This window comes from Drosophila miranda, chromosome XR, assembly GCF_003369915.1.
Source record: "Drosophila miranda strain MSH22 chromosome XR, D.miranda_PacBio2.1, whole genome shotgun sequence".
Taxonomy (NCBI): Eukaryota; Metazoa; Arthropoda; class Insecta; order Diptera; family Drosophilidae; genus Drosophila; species Drosophila miranda.
Window position 1 is genome coordinate 38,224,618 of NC_046674.1, and position 4,873 is coordinate 38,229,490.

The following is a 4,873-nucleotide window of genomic DNA, read 5'->3' on the forward strand; positions in this document are numbered from 1 at the left end:
AAATATAGGGTCGATTTAGGCATAAGATAAGGTTAGTGCAAAAGTGACTTTTTGTTTAAATGGTGTCGGTTTTTGGTCGATTTTGGGTACAATTAAGCTAAATATGTGGTCGACTTAGGCATAAAATGAGTTTGGTGCAAAAGTGTTTTTTTGTCTAAATAATGTCGGTTTATGGTCGATTTTGGGTAGAAATAAGCTAAATATAAGGTCGAATTAAATAAAATGAGTTTGGTGCAAAAGTGATTTTTATACCCGATACTCAAAATGAGTATTGGGGTATATTAGATTTGTGGTAAAAGTGGATGTGTGTAACGTCCAGAAGGAATCGTTTCCGACCCCATAAAGTATATATATTCTTGATCAGCATCAATAGCCGAGTCGATTGAGCCCTGTCTGTCTGTCCGTCCGTCCGTCTGTCCGTCTGTCCGTCCCCTTCAGCGCCTAGTGCTCAAAGACTATAAGAGCTAGAGCAACGATGTTTTGGATCCAGACTTCTGTGATATGTCACTGCTACAAAAATATTTCAAAACTTCGCCCCGCCCATTTCCGCCCCCACAAAGGACGAAAATCTGTGGCATCCACAATTTTAAAGATATGAGAAAACCAAAAACGTAGAATTGTAGAGAATGACCATATCTTTAAGACTGCGGAATCTGAATTGGATCGTATCATTATTATAGCCAGCATCAAGAAAACAATTTCATTTTTTCTCACCCTGTCTCTCTCTAACACACACGTAGCATAGGCGGCTTTGCTTAGAGTAAAACATTAGCGCCTAGATCTCAGAGACTACAAAAGCTAGAGCAACCAAATTTGGTATCCACACTCCTAATATATCGGACCGAGACGAGTTTGTTTCAAAATTTCGTCACACCCCCTTCCGCCCCCGCAAAGGACGAAAATCTGGGGATATTCAAAAATCTCAGAGACTATTAAGGCTAGAGTAACCAAATTTGGTATCCGCACTCCCGTTAGATCTTACTATAAAACGTGTATCTCAAAATTTCGCCCCACCCCCTTCCGCCCACACAAAAGACGAAAATCTGTTGCATCCACAATATTGCACATTCGAGAAAACTAAAAACGCAGAATCATAGATAATGACCATATCTATCAGATTGCTGAATCTGGATCAGATCAGATTATAGCCAATAGGAACAAATCAATTTGCAGTGGCTACGCAGCGCCCGACGTCACGCTCAGACTGATTTTCTGTCTCTTCGCACGCACTCTTTGTCGTGTCGTTTAATATTAGCGGCGTCTGCCGGAGGAGAGCCATACTGACTTAGTATCGGGTATAGCCGTAGAGTTGCGGTGTCCGCATCAACTCACAACGTTCCCCCTCGTTTTTTGTTAAAATAGTGTAGGTTTTTGGTCCATTTTTGGTCAAAATAGGCTAAAATGTGGTCGATGTAGGCATAAGATGAGTTTGTTGCAAAAGTGATTTTTTGTTAAAATGGTTTCGGTTTTTGGTCGATTTACGGTAGAAATAATCTAAATATAAGGTCGATTTAGGCATAAGATAAGGTTGGTGCAAAATTGATTTTTTGTTAAAATGGTTTCGGTTTTTGGTCGATTTTGGGTACTATTAAGCTAAATATGTGGTCGATTTAGGCATTAAATGAGTTTGTTGCAAAAGTGATTATACCCGATACTCAAAATGAGTGTTGTAACTGTAAATGAGTGTGTAACGTCCAGAAGGAATCGTTTCCGACCCCATAAAGTATATATATTCTTGATCAGCATTAATAGCCGAGTCGATTGAGCCATGTCTGTCTGTCCGTCTGTCCGTCCGTCCGTCTGTCCGTCTTTCCGTCTGTCCGTCCCCTTCAGCGCCTAGTGCTCAAAGACTATAAGAGCTAGAGCAACGATGTTTTGGATCCAGACTTCTGTGATATGTCACTGCTACAAAAATATTTCAAAACTTCGCCCCGCCCACTTCCGCCCCCACAAAGGACGAAAATCTGTGGCATCCACAATTTTAAAGATATAAGAAAACCAGAAACGTAGAATTGTAGAAAATTACCATATCTTTAAGACTGCGGAATCTGAATTGGATCGTATTATTATTATAGCCAGCATCAAGAAAACAATTTCATTTATTCTCGCCCTGTCTCTCTCTAACACACACGTAGCAAAGGCGGCTTTGCTTAGAGTAAAACATTAGCGCCTAGATCTCAGAGACTACAAAAGCTAGAGCAACCAAATTTGGTATCCACACTCCTAATATATCGGACCGAGACGAGTTTGTTTCAAAATTTCGCCACACCCCCTTCCGCCCCCGCAAAGGACGAAAATCTGGGGATATTCAAAAATCTCAGAGACTATTAAGGCTAGAGTAACCAAACTTGGTATCCGCACTCCTGTTAGATCTAACTATAAAACGTGTATCTCAAAATTTCGCCCCACCCCCTTCCGCCCACACAAAAGACGAAAATCTGTTGCATCCACAATATTGCACATTCGAGAAAACTAAAAACGCAGAATCATAGATAATGACCATATCTATCAGATTGCTGAATCTGGATCAGATCAGATTATAGCCAATAGGAACAAATCAATTTGCAGTGGCTACGCAGCGCCCGACGTCACGCTCAGACTGATTTTCTGTCTCTTCGCACGCACTCTTTGTCGTGTCGTTTAATATTAGCGGCGTCTGCCGGAGGAGAGCCATACTGACTTAGTATCGGGTATAACCGTAGAGTTGCGGTGTCCGCATCAACTCACAACGTTCCCCCTCGTTTTTTGTTAAAATAGTGTAGGTTTTTGGTCCATTTTTGGTCAAAATAGGCTAAAATGTGGTCGATGTAGGCATAAGATGAGGTCGGTGCAAAAGTGATTTTTTGTTTAAATGGCGTCGGTTTTTGGTCGATTTTGGGTAGAAATATTCTAAATATAAGTTCGATTAGTCATTAAATGAGTTTGGTGCAAGTGTTTTATTGTCTAAGTGGTGTCGGTTTATGGTCGATTTTGGGTAAAAAAAACTAAATATGTGGACGATTTAGGCATAAGATAAGGTTGGTGCAAAAGTGATTTTTTGTTAAAATTGTGTCGGTTTTTGGTCAGTTTTGGTCAAAATAGGATAAAATGTGGTCGATGTAGGCATACGATGAGGTTGGTGCAAAAGTGATTTTTTGTTTAAATGGCGTCGGTTTTTGGTCGATTTTGGGTAGAAATATTCTAAATATAAGTTCGATTAGTCATTAAATGAGTTTGGTGCAAGTGTTTAATTGTCTAAGTGGTGTCGGTTTATGGTCGATTTTGGGTAAAAAAAAACAACTAAATATGTGGTCGATTTAGGCATAAGATGAGGTTGGTGCAAAAGTGATTTTTTGTTTAAATGGTGTCGGTTTTTGGTCGATTTTCGGTAGAAATAAGCTAAATAGGTGGTCGATTTAGGCTTAAAATGAGTTTGGTACAAAAGTGACTTTTTGTTTAAATGGTGTCGGTTTTTGGTCGATTTTGGGTACTATTAAGCTAAATATGTGGTCGATTTAGGCATTAAATGAGTTTGTTGCAAAGTGATTTTTTGTTAAAATGGTTTCGGTTTTTGGTCGATTTACGGTAGAAATAATCTAAATATAGGGTCGATTTAGGCATAAGATAAGGTTAGTGCAAAAGTGACTTTTTGTTTAAATGGTGTCGGTTTTTGGTCGATTTTGGGTACAATTAAGCTAAATATGTGGTCGACTTAGGCATAAAATGAGTTTGGTGCAAAAGTGTTTTTTTGTCTAAATAATGTCGGTTTATGGTCGATTTTGGGTAGAAATAAGCTAAATATAAGGTCGAATTAAATAAAATGAGTTTGGTGCAAAAGTGATTTTTATACCCGATACTCAAAATGAGTATTGGGGTATATTAGATTTGTGGTAAAAGTGGATGTGTGTAACGTCCAGAAGGAATCGTTTCCGACCCCATAAAGTATATATATTCTTGATCAGCATCAATAGCCGAGTCGATTGAGCCCTGTCTGTCTGTCCGTCCGTCCGTCTGTCCGTCTGTCCGTCCCCTTCAGCGCCTAGTGCTCAAAGACTATAAGAGCTAGAGCAACGATGTTTTGGATCCAGACTTCTGTGATATGTCACTGCTACAAAAATATTTCAAAACTTCGCCCCGCCCATTTCCGCCCCCACAAAGGACGAAAATCTGTGGCATCCACAATTTTAAAGATATGAGAAAACCAAAAACGTAGAATTGTAGAGAATGACCATATCTTTAAGACTGCGGAATCTGAATTGGATCGTATCATTATTATAGCCAGCATCAAGAAAACAATTTCATTTTTTCTCACCCTGTCTCTCTCTAACACACACGTAGCATAGGCGGCTTTGCTTAGAGTAAAACATTAGCGCCTAGATCTCAGAGACTACAAAAGCTAGAGCAACCAAATTTGGTATCCACACTCCTAATATATCGGACCGAGACGAGTTTGTTTTAAAATTTCGTCACACCCCCTTCCGCCCCCGCAAAGGACGAAAATCTGGGGATATTCAAAAATCTCAGAGACTATTAAGGCTAGAGTAACCAAATTTGGTATCCGCACTTCCGTTAGATCTTACTATAAAACGTGTATCTCAAAATTTCGCCCCACCCCCTTCCGCCCACACAAAAGACGAAAATCTGTTGCATCCACAATATTGCACATTCGAGAAAACTAAAAACGCAGAATCATAGATAATGACCATATCTATCAGATTGCTGAATCTGGATCAGATCAGATTATAGCCAATAGGAACAAATCAATTTGCAGTGGCTACGCAGCGCCCGACGTCACGCTCAGACTGATTTTCTGTCTCTTCGCACGCACTCTTTGTCGTGTCGTTTAATATTAGCGGCGTCTGCCGGAGGAGAGCCATACTGACTTAGTATCGGG